The sequence below is a fragment of the Erithacus rubecula genome (genome assembly GCF_903797595.1).
Source record: "Erithacus rubecula genome assembly, chromosome: 5".
NCBI classification, from domain to species: Eukaryota; Metazoa; Chordata; class Aves; order Passeriformes; family Muscicapidae; genus Erithacus; species Erithacus rubecula.
The window spans coordinates 3,777,550-3,799,554 of record NC_136687.1 but is presented as its reverse complement, the minus strand read 5'-3'; the positions used below and the strand labels follow the sequence as shown (position 1 = coordinate 3,799,554).

Genomic DNA, 22,005 nt, shown 5'->3' with positions numbered 1-22,005 from the left:
TGAATCCTACTGGACAGAAGCACAATGTGGTTTTTGGGTTGCTTCCCAAGAGCCTGCTGCCCACTCTCCATGTGGGAAGAAGGGGAATCAGTATCAGAATTCTCACTGAGAAGGGAAATGCAGGCTTGTGAGCCAGCCTCAGCAGGGTTTGTGGAGCCTGGCAAAGGCTGACCCAGCCCCTTGGGGCCCCAGCTGAGCAGCTGAGATGCAAACCAAAAGCCAAAGTGCAGGGACATCCTGTATCACGTTTTATCTTTTTTTTTTTTTTTTTTTTTTTTTTTTTTTTTTTTTTTTTTTTTTTTTTTTTTTTTTTTCTGCCAGAACTGGGATTAAATGCTCAAGAGTTGGAATTTCGTGTTTGGACTCAGATATTACAATGAGTACTGCAGCACTTCTAACTAACAAGTTAAAAATGCTTGGATCTCTCTCTGCAAGGCCTTTTAAGGGCCAATCTGTCCAATTAAGAATGGACACCTAAATTATTTTTAGTTTTAACCCAATAACCAAACACCTGTGACCCACAGTGCATTTTCTACCCAATTAAACAAGATCCCACCTAGACCCATGAAGAAGAAGGTGAAGAAACCTCTGCCCCATAACCTCCATCTTGCTTTCCATATACTACTATACTCTAAAATCTTAAATTCTAAATTTTCTACTATGTGATACCACACTTCTATTCAAACTACACACCAGTGATTCTAGTCCTATCACTCAATTTTGGAAGCCTTCTCCATGGCCTCAGGGCAAAAGCAGTATTCTTTTGGGGGTCAGTGCCTGACACCACAGCAAGCCCAAAATTCTCAGTTTCAAGGGTTCCAACAATCCTGGAGCAAGGTGTGTGAAGAAAGCCAGAACATTGGGAAACCTTGGGGTTTGCCTGCCAGCCAGCAGAGAAGGTGCAGAGCAGGTGGGCTGGCAGAAGATCAGGAGGATGGAGATGATAAAAGGCTTCAAGTTATGTTCAATTTTTTACAGGAGCCATGGAGAGCACGGCAGGAGCAGCAGAGTGGCAGAGAAACTCAAAGCAAATGGGATGTTTGTTAATTTTTAATTGAACTCTGGGACAGAAGCCAGGGATCTGACAGAAACAAAGACATGATTCAAAAAAGAAAGGGCACAGGTACTGGGGGATGAATTTTGAGCTCCAAGGTGGGTGACAAACCCTTCGCCAGCAATAGAAAATGTGAGGCAAATACATGAGAAGTGTACAGCCTGAAAAGAGACATTAATGAAAGTGTTTGAACAAAGGGCAAACATCATTGTGTTGGAGATGTGCTGTGATGTTCTTGATGGCATCAGAAGAATGCACTCAGCAGAGTGGGGTTGGACAAAATATTTGAGCAGGGCTGGAGTGCTCATCCTGTCTGCAAACAAATGGAGTGTGTGCTAGACAGAGAACATCAGAACAGCCTCTCCCAAAAAGACAGACATGTAAAGAACAAAATGGGTACTAATTCTTTCAAAGTCTAAATAGAAAAATAAAGGGAATAAATTTATTTTTTCCATTGGTACCAGCAGGCAAACCAAAACAGGCTCAAGTTTTAACTCCAGAATAATCCCTGAGCAACTCAGCAGGTATCTAGGGAATAACACTGTGATGTCCTCAGCACTGGGGAAGATGGCTGTGATTGTGCTCAAGCAATGATCTGCTTTAAAAATTGTCATTTTCACAGTTTGCTGGAGAGGTTGTGATTTGTACCAAAGTGTTCCAGCCATAGATATCACCACTGCAGAGCAGGTAATGAAAGGGAATATTGTAAGCAGCTTTAAGACAGCTAATAAATGGATTTTTGATTTGGGAAAGGACAGTAGAAGTGCATCCACAGCCTGTTATGGGATTTGGGAAGAATCAGAGCTAATGGGCTGAAATAAGTAGCTGGTAATGAAGGCTGTGTGTAACACAGCAAAAAAGCTAACAGCAAACAGATCATGGGATAGTTTAGGTGGGAAAGACCTTTAAGATCATCAAACCAGCACTGTCACACCTGTGTCCTGCTGCTCCTGGCCCTGGCCAGCTCCCATCAGCTGAAATCAAACAGGTTGATCACAGTGAGTGTGCTGACACCCACACTGTGTTTATGCCAGAAGAGAAAAAATAAAGATGCCTTGGAATTAAGGTATGTGTGCCTAACTCATCTGCTCAAAGGAGTGATCTGAGAGCCCTGCAGTGCTAGGAGACCTAATGGGAGTGAGGTATAAATCTTAATGGGAGTTTGAAAGCCTGGCAAAAGTAAATTCTAGAAATCCTCACCTCATCCTAAAGAACTCCTGGTGTGATTCCACTTTAACAGCTTTACCTGCTGAAAGTGCTGTGTCTTCTCAAGTCAGTTCAGCTCAGGGTAATATAATAACTCCTGATTTGGTTCAAGACAATTTTTTCCCCCAATCTTTACATCTGTTTTAGAAAATGGTCAATTTCTTGCTGTACATGCACATCTTCCTCCACAGATTAAAAAAAAAAAAAATCCAGTACACAATAAAATAACTGTTTATTTTATTCCAAGGATTTAATATTTTTGGGGCTAAATTAGGAAATAATATTGTTAATCTGAAATAGCCATTTATTACTGTGAATGGGCAAGATTGGCAAACACCAACCCACACCTGAAAACACAAAAACTGTGTGTCCTACCCAGCTACAAGTGTGTGCCTTGACAATTGAATGCAAACTTGGGTTGCTGGTTTTATTCAGATTCTCCAGAGCATCTGACAAAGTGCAGTGAAGTCCAGAGCAAAAACTGTAACATCAAGAATGTTAGTAGAGGATGAATGTCTTGAAAATTCAGGTCAGATAAAAAGGCCACTCTAAATGCTTTGTGGAGAATACACAGATAATTTCACATTGTCTGATAGACACTCCCATTCACAGACCTGAGTTAGCTAAACAGGCAGTTGGTGAAAACAAATGTATTTTTGTTTAATGTGACATGAATATCACTAACCCAAGAAGTGGCCACAGTGTAGAAGGAATGGAGTTAAATAAGGAGTTAAATAAGGGGTCTACATGGGCAAAGCCAAGCCATATTTATGTGTGAGTCTCATCTGTCTCCAGTTAAAAATCACTTATTAAACCCCAGTAAACAAGATTTGGAAGAACTGAGTCTCCAGTGGAGGTCAGAGAGGGTTCCAGGGTCAGACCCCAGCAGCAGGTGCCTTTTCTGAGTTGTTTTTTTGATGCAATAACCACTGTGCCTGTCAACTAAAGGAAATTATTTGATATTTTTAATGTCACTGCAGTTGCACCTTTTCATACTCTCATTCTGAGTCAATTTAACTGCCCTGTCTAGAAGTTTTAATAATTTGGCTACTAAAATATAGAGTATACTCTTTGTTAAAAACCAAAGCACCAACTTTGTAAGGGCACTCTGCAAATGAGCTGTCTGAGAACTGAGCACAGAGCTTAGGGCAATACTTCTCACAACTGTTCATTTAAAAAAAGAAAAAGAACACTCTGAGCTATTATTCCAGAAAGCAAAACCAGTCTTTGACACGACCAGGTGATAGCACACAATTTTGATTTATTGACTGTTTTAAAGAACTTACAATTTCTGACTATTTATAGTGCAAACTATTGACGAGTTTTGAGGAATTTCTCTGCCTCTGGTTGTGAAATCCAGCTGTTCCTAATTTACCTCACGTTTCTTTGCACAATTCTATTAATTAATGCAGAATTGTTGAATTAATTAGTCTTGCACTCTTGCCTAACAGCCTCACCCAAAGGGTCTTTCCTAACTAAGGCATTTTCTGGGTTTCCAGCTCTGCTCTTGCCTCCAGCCCCTCCCAGGGGCTGCTGCTCTCTCTCCTCAGGGGTTACAGCCAAGAACAAACCTCCTGCTCACAGGGATTTCTCATTGTATAAACCAATGGCAGCACTAAAGAGCTGCAGCCAGTGGAGTTATTAATTGGGAACCATGGTTAATTACCCGTTGGCTTTGAAACTGAGAGTAGAACTTTAAAGGAAAGGAAATGAGAAACCTGAGATAGTTTCAGGATGAATTAAAAAACCTCCTTATTCTTCTATTATTATTATTATCAAACTGTAAAAATAGCTTTTTTACATGCCTTTTATAACATAAAATCCTCATATCTCTAAATGCCTCAGCTGATGTATAGAATGGATTGTGAAAATGACATTTCATAAGAAGAATGATGAAGGATCTTAAAAAGGGAAGCTTTTATTGATAAAACATTGTAGTGTGGGCTTTTAAATACACTATATGCAAAAATGTGATTTATTAAGCAATTTTTTTTCTAGGTAAGCTCTAGGTGGAGACATTTATCCATATAATTATTTTCTTCAACGAAGTTTGTGAGATGAACAAACCACTCCCATTTGAAAGAAAATGCTTTGACACTTCATTTTCTGACTCAAGATTACTAAAAAAATAATATAAATTAGTAAGTGATAAAATTTAACACAAATGTCGCTAAAAAATACCCCAAAAAGCCTTTGGAAATGTTAAATTAAACCTGTGAATAAATGATATGGTATTACCCCGTATATATATTTAAAAAAAAAACTCAGATAAAAACTATTTTTCTTTATACATTCCCTTTTGCTTTGAAATGTAACCAGTGTTAAGATCAAATGAGAACTCAATTTTCTTTCTTAAAAACAACAGTTGTTAAGTGACTGTCCTTAAAATGTTGGGAAGGCATTTCTGAAGAAGATTCCCATAGTTATTTAATAAATTATGAGATCATTCTGTTAGTGAGCATTTTGTTTGCATCCTTCCTCTAAAGAGCTGTGATCTGTGGAGCACTTAACTGTAATTTATCTTGTGTTGTCATTAAATACAACAAATCCTGAGAGCCTTGTGTGGCTGTGGGTTGAATTTGGCTGGACACCAGGTGCCCACCAAAGCTGCTCCATCACTTCCCTCCCCACATGGACAGGGGTGAGGAAAAATAAGGAAAAGCTCCTGGGTCAAATAAAGGCAGGGGGTGATCACTCAGCAGTTATTGTCATGGGAAAAACAATATTGTCAGTAATACATACAATATTTAAAGAGAGAATTATCCCCTCTCCCTTTTTATCAACTTAAACTCTTCCCTTCTCCTGCAACCTGAAGGAAGGCAGGACTGTTAAAACATAAAAAAGCCATGAGAAATCATTGAATGTAGGGATGAACATACAGCATTTGTTCTTCAGATGCTGACTGTGAAAATTCAGGTTTCTGACAGAAATCCTAAAATCCATTATGATAATGAGAAGAGGAATCTCCAGGGGAAAAAAAAAAAATAAAAACCTGTGTTAGGAATTTCTTTTCTGTCCCAGTCTTACTCACCTCTGTGCAGGAATCAGTCACCTCTGGGCCATTTTGATTCTGGTCTGAAACCTTCACTGTGTTTAAGGAACTTTTCCAAATAAACAACATACAAGTCATTAAATGAGCACTCTGTGGGTTACCTCACAAATCCATCACGAAAAAATCACTTATGCAGCTGATTTACTCTGCCAGTCAAACACCTGTAAGAGACACTTGCAGAAAGGGCAAAAGTTTGTAAAATATTTCATGGAAAAGCTTTGAGTAACCACTTTGTTTTATATTACATAAAATATTTAGTCATTATTTGACTTCACGTTTCCTATTTCTAACCCACCAAACCAACCAACTAACCAAAATGTAACACCTAAACCACTCCATGGCTTTAATTTCAGCACAGACAGGGCAAGCCTTGCATATTTTCACCTCCCCCCATATTGCTCATGACAGCTGATAATAAGTACTGCCAGCACTGACTCTGATTAGGACAATGAATCCAGAAAGATAAAATTAAGTTCAATTCTCAAGAAGTTGGCAACACCCAACAGTGGGGAAAAAAGTTTTTAAAAATTCACTTCTGTAAAGTCTCAGCATTTTTCAGGCATTGTTGTTTTCATTCCTGGTCTCTGTAATTATTATTATACAACAAGATTGATGTGTGATTTCAAGATATTTAATAATGGATCCTTAAAATTCAAAAAGCCCCATATACCAGCTCTTCTCCCACCTTCATCTGGATGCAATAACTTGTCTCCTGCATTCAGCACACAAGTACTCCATGCTCTTGCATGGGGTTCTCATCAGACTGTTAATTAGTTCTGATATATTAACCCACTAGGCTGTGAAACAAGCCTTGGAGAGAAAACATGCTTTACTTTCCTCTTTAAGTTATTTTATAGCAGTGGAACTCCATCAATTTCCTGGTGTTGTTCCAAATAAACACGAATGAGAACAAGAGAAGAGTTGATGCTTCTGAAGAGGGGAGTGGAGCCACAATAGCTTGGAGAAGAAGTACCAAGACAAGTCACAGAATCCCAGAATAAGCTGAGTTGGGAGGGACCCACAAGGATCATCCAGTCCAGCTCCTGGCCCTGCCCCATCCCCAGAGTCCCAGCCTGTCCCAGAGCATTGTCCAAACCCTCCTGGAGCTCTGTCCCTGTGCTGTGACACTGCCCTGGGGAGCCTGGGCAGTGCCAGACACCCTCTGGGGGAAGAACCTTTTCCTGATATCCAAGCTGAACCTGCCCTGGCACAGCTCCAGGCCATAGGATGAAAGCTATCGTTATCACCTTGGCCAGTGATAAAACACAGGCAATTCAGAGACACTGAGCTTCTCAGCTTCCTTGGAAAGGCTCAGTTTTTTCAGACTTCTTCTTTGTCTTACAAATCAACCTAGTTTCTAAGTCTCTGTTGGAGTGTGTTTTGTTCAGAATAGTTTGCTACATCTTCCCCTTTATTGTTGGCTGAGTCCAAATCGTATCTCCCCACCTAGTTTATGCAGCCCCTTTATACAGACTGTTTCTTGCCCCTCCTCCTCCTGAGTCATAAATCCCGACTTGTACCAGCCCCTTGCTCCTGGAAATCCCCTGTTCTTCAAAGCCCCATTGGTTTGTTCAAATTGCTTCTTTCCCCCTGTGCCTCCTCCTTGGTTTAAGTATTGCAAACCCCTCTTTGTGATACTCCCCTCTCCTTTTCCTATTAGTTGAAAATTGGTACCCTCCCCTAGATCCTCCCCTGTATAAAATCCCTGCACACCAGTGTTCCTTGTCTGTCATTCCTAGACCCACCTTGGTGATAAAGTATTGCTCTGTTATGACTGTGTATTGTTATTGTTTTATATTGCACTGAGAAAAATGGTTAGGACTGTTGTCACGATCCGCTCGGGAGTTGTGATGGTTCGTTCGACCCCAGGGTGCAAAAGACAAAAAGCAAGAGACTCAGGTTTTATTCAGCAGAAAGCAGAGAGAGACAAAGAGGTAAAGGAAATGAAGTAAAAGGGGAGAGAGAGAGAGAAAGGATGGGTTATAGCAACCAACAGAAGGGACGCATCCTCGTGGTCGTCCGACGATAGACGCATCTTCAATCCGTTGGAGACAAAGAGATCTCAAAGTCTCTTTAAGAAAGTCACTTTTTATAGTCCTTTTCCAAAGTGAGTGGCCTCTGGCTAAAAGGTGGGGAGATGTATGGACTATTGTATGTGGAGATCATTACTCCAAGAAGCAGGTGCTGGAACAGGGCCCTATAACCAGCACCCTGCTTGAGAGCAGCGTGCCATGGCAGCACCAGGCACAGCTGCAAACAGTCCTGGGCAAGCATCCACCTTGGCCTCACCCTAGGTTTGAAATTCCCTGCCACTCCTTTGCTTTCCCTCCTTTTCCCCTGGAACCCCTCAGGAATAAAGCTTGGATTATCCCAGGACGAGGAGCCTCCTTGGTCTTTGCTTTGTCCATGCCAAAACTCCCTCCATCTCTGACCCAGAGCTAACTGGGATGAGTTGGAGAGTGGGCAGGGAACCACAGCAATAAACCACCTTGGAGTCTGTGTGAAGATCTCTTCCTCATTCTTGTGCCTGCCCTGGGCCCTTCAGCACAGCACAGTGCCACAGGAGCCAGCCCTGCTCTGCTGTCCCTCGGATCCATCGTGTCTGAACAGCACATTGTCGGGAGCCAGTGGGTGATCCCAGCACCACGTCAGATCTGCAAGTTAAAGAAGAGTACAGCTCTATTCCCAACAGCCATCCAAACATTTCACTTAATGAAATCATCTTTTCTCTCTTAATTGGGACTGACGGGTGCTTCTTGCCCAATTTCTCGGCTCTCCAGTGCGCTCACATCGCTGTGAGTGTTCATACAAACACTTCATTACCAGGGCTCCTTGAAAATGCATCTCTCTGCCATGAACACTGTAGGAAGATGCTGAGACTGCATTCAGCAGATCCTTTGTTCAGGCATGGACCCTGGTGCTAAATGGAGCTTGCCAGTTTTTCCAGAGAAACCAATCAAAATTCATAAAAGGACTGATTAGCCTAGTTCCAACCAGCAATGCTTTATTTCATTTAGGGGGCCCAATAGCAAAAGATAGCACTTTCATCTACTTGAAGAAGAGAGTGGATTGAATTGTTGCATCAGGGTTTGATGGTGGTAGGATAGATAACTCTATCCAGCTGATGGCAGATGGTTGTCTGCTCATCCTTGATGGCAACCCCCAGCTCCATAGCCCCTGCACATCCCAGTGCTTCTGGAGCACCCGCAGCAAAGCAGCACAGTGGAGACAGTCCCAAGTCCTTCCCTTTCCTGCCCCTTTGCCCTCTGTGCAAATCTACAATTAATTCTTACTCTTCAGATCACAATATTCCAGCTGGGGGAATTTGACACATAATTATTCAGTTCTTACCTGCTGTCACTTCACCAGTCTTTAAAACACCAGGTCTTGATTTGTATTATTTTTCTTCCAACTGGAGGAATAAACTGCATAAAGTTTTATGTCAGACTTTATTTACTGTCTCGTACATTGTTGCAGTAATAAGCTCAGCATGTTTGTGTGCAAATATTAATTTAGAGCTTTGAAATGGGACCATTTTCATGTCTGATGTATCTTCAGTTTGAAGCTTCTTACAGCCAATTTTGTCTGACCCACAGAAAAGCTGTGCTGTGCAATGATTCAAAAGAACTGCATCCCAAACTTCACCACAGAGGTTCTGCTACTGGATGGGATGAGGGAAAACCGCAGAGGGAAATGAAAAAACGATAGAAAAGAGAGGACACATAAGTTTAAGAGAAATCTCTTCATGATGCCATAGGGAAAGGTCACCTCACTGGCTCTGTGCAGAAATAAATGCAATGAGGAGAAGCAATTGTCCCCTGAGCTGACGTGATAATTGACCCATATGGGTTATTCCTATCCTAAACAGCTCTGAAGAGTTAGAGGCACTCTGCTGCTTTGACTAGAATTCTGGAAATAAGCAGCTGAAATCCATTTAAATCTGGTTTATGAACCCAAATACTGCTTTTTATCTCAGCTATTAGTCATCTTAACATCAGGTGAAGAGCCATTTGTTATTTAAATAGCTTAAACTCCTTGTAAAATAGCGTGTCTGCCTCTATATTTCTTCCTCTTAATCTGCTGTTCTCACCTTTACGTTTATGATTTTTTAGCTATAAAAGGAGGTGCACCCAAACATTACTTTAAAGTTTGGGGAAGTTTGCACTTCAGTCCCACTGTGATGCAACACACTTTCAAAGAATGTGCTTTCACTCCTACAACAAAGACATATCTATTTTTTTGTGGTCAAAGGACCTCTAAAGAAATTTCCTTTAATAAGGGTATACACTATGGAGTTCAGACAGAGAGAAAAAGACCTTTAGGAAAATTTATCACTGGAATAATGGGACAATGCCAAGACTAACTCCTCCACAGGGTAAAAATGCACCACCTTTGTCCCAGTTCTGCAAACATATTGGTGAATAACTCAGTATGGGGGGATGACCCCACTCTAGGCATTGGGATGAAAGTGATGTTTGAAGAAATAATCCAAGTTATGAGCCCTTGGAGAATCAGAGAACACTGGCTAAAGATTGTCTGGTTATTTTGTCATGTCAGAGCACTTACTGAGCTTTATTAGGGCTGCTAAACTAGGGGGATACAATTCCAAGTTTTCAAATATAGTTGAAATATATGGTACAGGTGGTACCATACAGGGAGCTGCTGGAGAGAGTCCAGAGGAGACACCAAGGTGATCAGAGGGATGGAGCCCCTCTGCTGTGAGGAGAGGCTGGGACAATTGGGATTGTTCAGCCTGGAAAACAGAAGGCTCTGGGGTGACCTCATTGTGATCTGCCAGTGCCTGAAGGGAATCCACAAGAGAGGTGGCAAAAGAGAATTTGCAAGAGTGACAGGACAAAGGGAAAAGCTTCAAACTGAAAGAAGGCAGGTTTAGATTAGATATTAGGGAAAAAAAATGTTCTCTGTGAGGGTGCTGAGGCCCTGGCACAGGGTGCCCAGAGCAGCTGTGGATGTCTCATCCCTGGCAGTGCCCAAGGGCAGGTTGGATGGGCTTGGGGCACCCTGGGATAGTGGAAGGTGTCCCTGCCCATGGAATGGATGACATGGTTTTCAAGATCCATTCCAACCCAAACCAGCCTCTGATTCTTTGATTCTCCTTGTACAACATGGGTCAGTGCATGCTTGGATTTACTGGCATGGGGAAGGGTTTTAGTCCAGAGGCCACTCTGCCTGCTCAAAACCTCTGTCCCTGTCACAAACAAGGCAAGTGAACAACTAACCTGTCTCTGGGAGAAAATCTCACAGAAAGAACACCTACCTGGTCTGCCTCAGCCAGTACTTAAGAAAACTTAAAAACAAACCAGCACTTAATACATTTTCACACTGCCTAAAAAATGCAGCTCTAAATTCATCTGTGCATCTAACTCATAGAGCTTACAACCCATATTCTACTGCTTATATTTGTCATAAAATAAATACAAAGCCATAGTCCCTGGTCAATGGGCGCACTGTTTGTTAATTTATTTCTTTCTTTAGCTTGTTTATTGCTGTTTGATGTTTTGTTTCAAAAATTTGTATTGATAGGCATCATTTGCAAAAAATGAGTTTTGGTAATATAGATGACTAAGCTTTCCAGCTTTTGGAAGAGCAATGAAAATAGAAGAAGGAATAGTAATTTCAGAGAAAAAAATATTCTCTTTGGAAGGGAACACAATCAATGCTAATGGCTTTAAAATCTTTTCCTTCTACAATTAATAACCCAGTGACATGGATCTTTTCAGGCTATTACTGAAGAGCTGTGTGTTTGATACCACTGGCGTCACTTTAACAAATTGTTGTATGAAATAGCCCTTCAGAGCTTCTGTTGATTGATAACTGAGTTAAAGAAACTTCCTTTTGTGGAAAAAAGAGAGTGAGGTGGAGGGATGCAAATGACTTCTAACTGCAGATCAGAAAAGGGCCACTCCATCATTCTGTCTGCAGCTTGTCAACATAAATTTCAGTAAGTGTTTTTGAAAAAAAAAAAAAAGAAAGGAAGAAAGGAAGAAAATTAAGGACTGAGAGTGTCATTTTAAACATCAATATTTCAAGTGAGTTCCCACATAGTTTGCACAGCAGGATTAAGTTTTTGCATAAATTAACAGAGAACTTTTTTCAAACTCGTGATAACATTGACTGATCTTCTCCAACAACTGCTGTGCATCATTTCTGCTTTAAAGATTCCACTAATGTGAAAACCATTGTAGCTATGTTTTTTTTTTATTTTCTTTTTAAAATTTCTTGCTTTGCTTTTTCTCCTCCTTCTAGCGCTAGGACTCAGCTGTTGCTTTACAGACTTATGGCAGGGCACAGGTTTATGTGCTTACAGAAAGTTCAGCTCCATAAACCTGTTCTGGAGAGCAGAACCTATAAATGCTGCCCTGCACAGAGCACTGAGGTTTTTACCTCTGTCATATTTACTGGGCTAGATGGAGATGAATCATTAAAGCAATATCTGCAAGTGAAGGAATAAGTTTTTGTATCCTTGGTTTTAATTTAGAATGTGATTCTAGATGTTAAAATTATTTAATTTCCAGAAGATGAAAAATGTCCCAATCAGGGTAAGAGCCTTCGAAAAAATCTTATTATTTAATTCCAAAAACAGGGAGCAAGCATTAAATGCAGACATTACCCAGCATTTAAGTAGCATGAGAATTCACTTTCAGTCCTTATGGTAGGTCATCTTCAACAGCAGGAGAGAAAAGCAAGCAAGGAGGCAGAATTTGAGAAAAAGCTGTTTTAAATAATCTCAGTGTATAATTTTAGCCAGTGGAAGAGCCATCTTCAGGATTTGTCCTGCTTTGAACAACGTTATTACCAAAGAACATTCCAGGTCTGTGTATTGCTGCCCACTAAAACTTCACAATCCAGTAATTTTGATATAGAAAGTTGGAGAAAAAACTGTGTTTATAAAAGAGGTTTGACCTATGGCTGAAGCACAGAAGCTGCCTGTCTGAAGGAGTGGGAGGAAGTTTTACAGTGAGCACAGGCTGGGTTTTTAAATCTCTGCCATGAAATGATTGTTTCCTGTGGAAGCTGCATGGCCCAGAGCTCTGTGTATTTAACGTTGTCTGACACTTCCCATTACAAGGACCTGTTTTCAGACACTCATACCTTTGACAAATGTGAATGGTTTGGACTGAAATATCTCATGCCAGGTGTCTGCCTCAGAATTAATTCTGTGAGGAAATTATGTCAAGGAAAGTTTAATGTTTTTTCAAGTATAAGGCAAGGAAAAAATACTGCGTTGTATTCTTAGTGAAAATAGGAACAATTTTTTTTAAACTCTTAAGCAGAAACACATCCATCTTGCAGAAGAATTACTCAAACTTTGTTGAGAGGTCTTTTCTGTTTATCAATGTTTTGTGATCAACCACTTAAAATGGTTATTGTGCCCTTTTAAAGTCACAGTTTGGGATGGACTTACAAAAAACCCACTACCAAAATACCCGCACAGAGCACGTTCCTGCTGAGAGCTGCTGTTGACAAGGAAATAACACCCTGAAATTTTAGTCCTAGATTAATTTTGAGTCAAGCAGGACTTGGTTCTGACAATACACCGAGGCCCAGGAGGATCATTGCTGTGGTTTAGGAATTGTAATTCTCCAGTTTAGTGCACAGAAAATTGGACTTGCTGTAATTCTGGTATTTCTTATTACTTGGAGGTTGTTTTTCCTGTTGTGGATTTTCTTAAATCCCGTTATGGGAATGTGTTGTACAGTATCTGTCCATCCATCAATCCATCCACCCATCCATGAAGGACATGAAGTATCCCCTGTTCCCAGCCAGTTTCTGGTGTTTTTACCTTTATCTGTGCAGCAATATAGTGTCAGTTTGATCTTCATGAAATATTTTGTTTTTCTGCCAAGCCCAAATTGTATATCCAGGGATGGCCAATGTCTCTGTGGGATTTTCCAAATTCCTTTTGCCAAGGCCATTACACTGGGATGGCAGCAGTGTGGATAGAGTCAGATCAGATGGATGCTTGTGCTCTCTGATTTCTATTTAAATGGACCTTGTACCACTCACTGGGCCCAGTGATGCTAAAGAATTTCAGTTTTCCTGCTTTGCCTCCTGCAACTGGTGCTTAATCTGCTTCTGCAGTGGTGCCATGAACCTGAACCTCTGACAGGCCTGGGAAAAAAAACATCTTAAGCTGGTCATCAGACTTCGGTGTGAAAGAAGATTTTGGGGAGTTATTTTGAATTTTTTGTGATGGGAGACTGGCTAAACTTTGGTGAAAAATCTCTCAGGTAGGTTTGAGCCCAGGGAAAAGGACAGAGTCATTCATCTTCCAAGAACTCTTTGAGCTCTGTTCCTTGGAATTTTGAGGTTCAGTGACCAGCACTGACATTGAATTTACATTGAATTTACATTGAGTTTACATTGAATTTACTTGCTGCTTGGTGCTGTGGGCTGTGGTTTTACAGAGTGGATGGGATTCCTTGCACGGAATTATGTCAGAATTAAGACACTGAGAGATGTTTGCAGATCAACAGCTTGCCTCAGCTCTCATTATGATTGCCAGACCCCAGGAGATGGATGCAGATGACTGAAGATAAGTACCTGGTGCTGTTTTAGATATCCTGACATAGCCAGTGACTTGTTTTGAAGTCCAGTAGATGTACAGGTGTCACTTTGCTGTTGCAATTTTGAAAATGCAGTTTTAAGTGTTTTAATCCTGCTGTGCTGATATGACTATAATCAACCCAGCCCATTCAGGAGAGATTTTTATTCTAATGCTTCTAATTTACAAATATTTTGTTCCCCTATTCAGAAAAGAAATTATGTTCTTTGTGGCCATAACTATTTTGTGGTTAAGCTTATGGAGGACTTCCCTTAGGAATTTTGTTTTTGTAGGGCTAAAGTTCTTTGAAATATTTCAGTTTCATTTTTCTATTACTTCCATCTTTCTATTAAGAAGCATTAATGGAATGACAACTTTGTTCTTTTTTTTTTTTTTCCTCTAAAACTGGGCAAAAAAATTCTATTCCTTCCTTTATGAAATATAAATAGGCAGAAATAAATAAGAATCAGAGTGTCTTTGGAGATTGGCCTTTTTGAGTTTAAATGTCCCAATTAAAACCTGGTGCTTGCTTCAAAACATCTGGTGAGTTTATGAGAATTCATATATTCCAGAGATATGACAATTCACACGTACATGTTTCATTGCACTGTTCCTGTGAAATACAATGTAGACAGAAATATTGTCCCCTTGCCTCAGCAGGCTTGACAAAAAAGAAAAATAGAGCCACAAAAATTTCCAGCAGGTTTGGAAATTTATCTGATGTGTGCAAGGTAATCCTAAGAGGAAGGCAGACATCCTGTGAGGTGATTTAGATCCAAGTTTTTGAAGATGTACAGATGTTGGTCTGCTGTGCAGGGGGAGTGAAGCTGAAGCAGGTTCCTGGTGCAGGAGCTCCACAAGCATTTCGAGCTGGAAGTGTGGCAAGAGGTCACTTGGTGGCCAGATCTGGTGTCCAGGGCTGGGATACATGGAATGGTGCCTGCCAGGGATGAGGACACCTGAATTTGGTCCCTTGCTGCTGTTCTGGGTTCCCATTTGCAGGTGGGTCCCACTCCTCTCTCCAGTCCCAGGGAACAAAGTGGTGCAGCCTTTGGTGAACTCAGCTGCTGGTGTGAAGGTATTTACACCTGGGGAGTGAAAGTGGGAGAATTCCTGGGTGGTTGGTCCTTGCAGAGCCTCTCAGCTGTGAGAGCACACAGAAGGAGAGGTCAGCCCAGCACCAGGCAGTGCAGGAGGCCCCTGGGCAGGGGAGGCTCCTGATCCTGCTCACATTTTGGGATGGACACCTAAGAACTTCCATGTGTTCACCCCAGGCTACAGATTCCTGAGAGAGGAGATTCCCTGGGCACAATTATGCTCTTCAGGCACTTGGGAGCTCTCAAGGATGCTGAGGAAACCCTGAATTTTAGGCAACCATCTGAGCTGTGGGAACTGGCTTCAGCACTGGTGCCATGCCCTGTGTTTTGGAGCCTGGTCTCTGTCACTGCCTTTCTCTCTGACTGCAAACAGGTCAATTCACCTTCCTGGGTCTTGGTCCCAGCCCTTTTCTCTGCCATGCAGTAACTCTTCTGAGGCAGAGCCAGCCTGGCTCTGTGTGTCTCTTGCTCTGGAGATGTGGAAAAGAAGCTCAGGGGGTCACTTGGTGCTCCAGGAGCTCTGGTGAGACAAGGGAATCCCAACCCCTTACAGCCCCATATTACCACAAAATAGTGCAAAATGCTTTAGCTCTAGGATTTGATGGAAAACACTGACTGCTATAGTGCACTTGGGAAATCACAAAATGCCTTGGGATTCTTCTAGTCAATCTCTGCAGACTCATAAGTATCCATTTACCCTAAATTTCATATGCTACATACCTAAAAATCTAATTTTTTTCCCCCTGCACTTAATTCTGATGTGATTCAAAGCTCTAATAATTACAATTAGCCATTCCCACATCCTCAAAATGTAAAAAAAATTTCTGTCTTTAAAAAAAAAAAAAAATTGCACCATTTTTCCAATAGACTCAGAGAACTTAGAAAAAATGATAAATTAGTAAAAATGCTCCTTTGGGTACATTTTTATCTCAGTTTATAAATTGGTGGCATTAAAAAAACAAACAACCCCTGAAGTGCATTTTTGTAAGTAAAATAAAGAATTCAGATTTATTTCAGCTCAAGAAGCAACAAACAAGCCAGCTGAAAAATAAAAGTAAGGAGTTTTACAGGGTAATGAATGGCAAGGTAGAAGCTGTTATTTGTATGAAACTTGTTTAAAAATAAGCATGCTGTTAGCAAGCTATATAACACTTTTTTACAGTGTACTACTTCCCAATTTTGAATTTTTTTAATGAATGGGTGAATTGCTGTTATTTCCTAAAGCACTCTGATCAGGAATTGTTATACTGAGGCATCCAGCTGACTAGCTCAGAAACCAGAATGCAGGGAAGGAAAGAAAAAGCAGAAAGGAATCAATGGGTGCTAAATAACCCCAGCTGAAAGGAAAGCACATCACAGATGCATTTAAGTGTGGCATGTCCAGGAGTAGTAGGAATTAACATAACTGCTGCCATGGAAATCAGCAAGAGTTTAATCATCAAGTTCTGTGGGTGATGACTCAGAAAAACGCTGAGTGCTTTTGAAAAATCTTGCTCTAATAATTTGCCTTTTCTTTTTTTCTCTCTCTTTTTTTTTTTTTTTTTTTTTTTTAATTTTTTATTTTTTTTTTTTTTTTCAGCTTGGTAATATTAAGAGAAGGGGATAATAAAAGGTTGCACTCTGTTTTGTCACATCTGGCACGGTGATAAATCCAGTTGTGCAGTGATCTCTATGCACATTACAGAGTTGGAATTTGCTGACTGAGAGCACCAAACTCTTGAGGGGTTACAGATCTGAGCTGCATGGCATTTTTGATTTGGTGAGTCAACTGATTTGGCACTTCTGAAATACACTGCCAGTTTTATTCCATTCAAAACTCCATGCATGGTTCAACCCCAAATCATAACTGTTTTAGGCTGTCCCAAAACTGCACTTTCAATGAATAATTGACTTGTCCTTCCCAAAATCTCCACGTTTGCAGCTTGTAGTAGGAGCTGGAAGAAGCAGGCAGCTCCACAGCTCTTGTTAGTCCAGTGGGAGCCAAATGGCAAATCACTGCCTTTGATCAGCCCTGAGTGACAGAGATGGCAAAGCTGACAGTGAGTGCTGACAGAATAAGTCAGCACATGGCAGGTTTTAAACTGAGTGTGTGAAGGAAGGAGTGAACTGAACTGAGAACAGAATCTTTTCTCCCAGTCTCTCCACTGCGAAAATGTACCATGTCAAGATAATTGAAAAAGTGCTGTTTTTTCTTCCTGCTCTCTGAAAAAGAAATATTAATCTTTTAATGTAAAACATTATTATAATATTATTAAGTTCCATAATACAATTTAAAGCAGACAGAAAAGAAAGCCAACTTTTTGTAAAACACATTGATTTAAAATATGAAAGGAATTTGTGAGGCAGGGGAGAGGAACATGGTTTGTTGTTAATTACTGAAACACCTCTGATTTGTGTAGCAAATAAACCAGAATGAAATAGATGAGATGCTTTAGATAATGTGAGACAGGTATAGTTCCTATACCCTGGGAACAGATCAGGAAAAATTGGTACTGATTATCATGTTGTATTTGAGGTACCATTTCTGTCTCTAATGTTTTCCTTTTGTTTATTTCTGTTCATCACTGGAGTGATTTTATTCTTGAAAATTACGTGTATTTTACAAAGTAGGCAAACAAAATAATTTGTTGCCAGGAGAAAGGTCTGGCATTTGGCTTGTAAACAAAATTTCTGCCCTTTCATTTATGCATTTCAGCACATTGGAAAGTCTTCTTTTAGTGACTTCAATTTCTTGTCAGCTGTTTTCTTTTTTGTTCTGCTGAGTTTCTCATTTTGCTCTCCAAGTTTTGTTGGGATGAGAGCATTAGGGATGTTGACCTTCCACACTGATGATGAAGAAAGCAGCAGATTTAATCTACTGCCCCTGCACAGGCTGTAACTGAGTGGTGTCCAGGAAGGATGTGAAGGTGGCATCCTTCACACCTGAGACAGAGTAGCTATTACAGCACTAGTGAACACTCTCACCTTGCTTTATCTTGTTCTGCCTTGTGTCTCTCACATAAAAAAAGACACGAGTTCACATTTTGAGGTGTTTGTTCAACATTTTAAAAAGAAGGGGGAAAAATCCCTTTGATTTTAGCTAGTAAATGCAAACCTTCACTTCTCCTCTTTGTAGAGAAAAGAGTCGCTGTCAAATTTGACTCCAGGGGTTTGTGTGGAACAAAAGCTTGGGTAACCTGGCATCTCTTTCTTTTCTATTTTTAGTGACAGTTTAAAAGGAAATTCTTAAAGTGGATTTTCATTCCTTCTCCTTAGGGTACATCAAACTCAGCAGGTGGCAATATAAACTTCACCAGCTGACAATTCTCACCCATACCACTTGGAAGAACAATTCTTGAGGAGAAAAATAAAGTGAACTTTTAAAAATACCTTTATCTGATATGATGAGATAAGTGAACATCAAGAAAACTGAAGTCAGCAATTGCACAAGGCATTTTTGTGCCTTAGAAACTGAACTGCTCTTTTCCCACTGGAGTCAGTGCATGAAGGAATGTTTCACCAGATGAACTTTTGTGTTCAGGTCTTGTGCTTGTCTGCATCCACCACAGTGATGGATCTCAGATCTTCAGATCCCAGTGATGACAAGGTCTCAACATTTTAAATTCTAGAGTAATTATTAATTTGTTACATCTTCCTTTTCCACCTTTCCAACAGAGATACCTTTCACAAAGGAACACCTGAGATGGGCCAGGCATCACAGTGACCATGGCACTGATCACCAGTGACATCAAGCACCTTCTGACTCTTGTGAAAGAGTTCTGCTCTGTTCTTTGTCCTGTTATTCTCACTCTCAATGCCCTCTACTCTCTCCCCAGCTGTGTTCTTCTCCACACTCTTCCTCACCAAACACAATCTCTATCCTTCTCTTCACATCCTCTCCTGCTCCTCACCTCCTCTCTGCATTTCAAAGCAAGTTTTGCAGTTATGCATTAAATAAACACAAATAACACATAAATACTGAAATTAAAGAGATATATTTTTATTCCTGATACCACTGTAGCACACTTATGATTTGAAATCCCTGCCCCTGGCAGCTTGACTTGCAAAATAGCTCTGTCCTCAGTGTGGTTTGTCTGCTGTGAAGAAATCCAGGCCTTGTTGCATTATTTGTACAACTGGGACTTGAAGCCTCTTTGCTCTCAACTGCCACATTTATAAAAATCTTTAGGAACTTTTGTTCCAGCTACAGGGACCACAGGTTTCCAGGAGACTTGTAAAGAAGTCAGCACATATTAGGTGAGGGAGTGTAATGTTTCCTGTAGACACACTCTTACTTGATGACAATAATTGAGTGTAATCTTCTTTTGTAACAAACTAAAACAAATATCAGATTTGGTGAAGGTAACAAGGATTCAGGAAAATAATTTGGAAAAATCCATTGGCACATGGCAGCTTGTGACACTCTGGTAGTCTCACATTCTGTGCAAATTTTGTGAAAACATGGTCCAGTTAGCTTTTACACTTTATCTAAAACTGCTGCTAGGAATTAAATAGTCAATAGCTCAGATAGGGAATTTAGAAGCTTGAGTTTGATTACTGATCATTTCTTGAGTGACCTTGAGTAAATTACAAATTTACCTGTGGTTCTGGTTTTCATTGCTAAACCTCTATGGGGGAAACTCCACGAAATACCAGGATTTTGTAGCAAGAACAGCTGCATGAATATTCAAGAGAAATGAAGTTTGCAGCACATGATGTTTTCATTCATAGGGTGTCAATTTTGAATTACCTCAAAATATTGCCCATGCTGGGGAGGGAACCCTGGTGATCCACATCATATCAAGCTGTGCAAAATAAATTCCCAGTTACAGGATATCAAGTCCTACCTCATTTTTCATGCCACATCACTTTTGTGCAAACATTTAGAAATATAACTTTAATATTGCTTTAATGGAAGCCAAATAATGTGCACTTTCCATTCAATGGAAGATTAACCCTGGAAAAAAAATAATTTACCACCCATTGTTTTTGGCTTTTAAGTTAATGGAGCTTTTCAATTAATAACAATAAAGTAGACTTTTACACAGAATATTAATTTTATACAAGCAATATCCTCACCTTTTTTGTTCAGTTCAGTGTCATAATGTTCTTGGGACTCTCTCCTAACTCAGGGATGTTATTAAGAGGTTCTGATAGCTGGCTATTGCTCATCTGTTGGATCTACAGTCACAGACCATTGTTGTAAAGCTTTTAATGGCTCGGAAAGAGCTTTTTGTAGCAGAAAGAACTCGGTGTAAATTGTAAATTTCTGTGTGTGTTTCCTAAGTGTCTGCACTTAAAATGCCCTTAGTGGGTGAAGTAGATTCACACAGGCAGATAGTGACAGGGCAAGGGGGAATGGTTTTGAATCTGAGAGGAGAGATGCAGATCAGATGTTGGGAGGGAGTTCTTTGCTCAGACAGAGGTGAGGCCCTGGCACAGGTTGCCCCAAGCTGAGCTTGCCCCATCCCTGGAACCTGCTCAAAACCAGGTCTGAACAATCTGATCAAGCAGGTGGCATTTCTGCCCACAGCAGAACTGGATGATCTTTAAGGCCCATTCCAGTCTAAGCATTTCAGTGATTCTGTGATTTACCAGAGACAAGAGGACTTCAGCAGATGTTGGAGGTTTCCAGTGTCTTCGTGGCTCCTGGTTTCACCCATATCTGGTTCAGGATCTCCTCAGCAATTCTATTTCATATACCAAAGATGCAGAGCAAATCACCCCATGATCCCAAGGAATGGGCAGCTCTTCCCTTTAACTCCTGACATGAAATGATGCAAAGGAGGCACATTTGGTTCTGTTCCACCACTGCCACCAAGGAAATCTCTTCCTCTGATTTTGGCTTTCAAGCCATGCAATGAAAAAAGGTTCTTTACACTATACCATGGACCCATTTCTGTGTTTTGAATCTTTTTGATTTTTTTGTTTCTCTTTCTCTCTTTGTTCCTGAGCATGGAGATGTGTACTGCCAGTCTGTTTTAATTAAGGAGCTTCTGTCTCTTAATTTAGTCACACTGTCATGTCTTCTGCCAGTTCACTTGCCTCAGAATGCCAGGAATTGTCATGTAGTGAGCACCTCTCTGTGTCAGCTCAAGGGCTCAGGTCCATCTGAACTTGAGCCAGAAGAAATTTGGAAGTGGTTTTAAAGCTGCTCATCTCCACAGTCATTGAGAAGGGATTCACTTAGTGTAGGTGACTCATTCCAGCTGTCTCAGGCATTCATTTTTGGGCATGTTGGAGTGCCCTGTGAAAATCTCTCACTTCTACTGTCCACAGGGCATCTCTTTAAACAGCATCTCCTGTGAACTTGAGGTAGTTGCTGAGATCCACAGAAGCGTTATAATATTGATTTCCTGTGGAGACACAGGGCAGACAAATCAACTCCCCAATCTCACATGGGGAAATCTCTGAGCAGGTTTGATTTCAAGCTGAATCTCACCCTTATGTCTCAATCATTAGTGGGCTGAAGGTAGCTGAGCTATGCAAGGTCATTTTTACAGGCATTTAGAAATGTTAACTTACTTTATTTTGGGACATGCTGAAAGTCAGGAGATGATACCAGAAAAAAGAAAATTTTCATGGAGTTCTAACACATCCTGCATCATGTCCCAGGGAGAGCAAAGTCTCTATTGTAGAGGATGGAAATTTTTACAGACAAATTTCAGAGAATATTTCAAGGGCTGTCCTGTGGCAAAAAACTACAGCCCATGGACTCACTGCAGGACAAAGCTAAGCCCATCAGGGAACTTTGTGGTGGCTCTCTGGAAAAGAATTTGAATAAGAGCAGAAAATACTGGGAGAGTGGGAGCGATTCACAGAGAAATAACAGAGGGAACACCAAGGTCAGAAGAAGAGGAAACTCTTCAGGGTGGGACAGATATCCCTGAAGGAGCTGCAGCCCCTGTGGATGTGAGCACCCACACCAGGGCAGAGTGAGAGCAAGGACCAACTCAAATTGTGGCAGGACAGTTGAAGGACCAAAAAGATACCCTGGAAAATTTCAAATACCACTTTTCCAGTGTGCACCTGAATGAACTATTGACAGTCT

The 22,005-nt window shown here is 40.7% G+C and overlaps 1 long non-coding RNA gene across 1 annotated transcript in view; it reads right to left on the bottom strand.

Moving 5' to 3' along the window:
* Positions 1–247: 247 nt before the first annotated feature.
* LOC306802201 overlaps positions 248–22,005 on the bottom strand; it is a 234,084-nt gene continuing 212,326 nt past the window's right edge. The window contains exon 2 of the long non-coding RNA XR_013774304.1: positions 248–323. This is a non-coding gene — a long non-coding RNA (uncharacterized lncRNA). The remainder of the gene's footprint in view (positions 324–22,005) is intronic.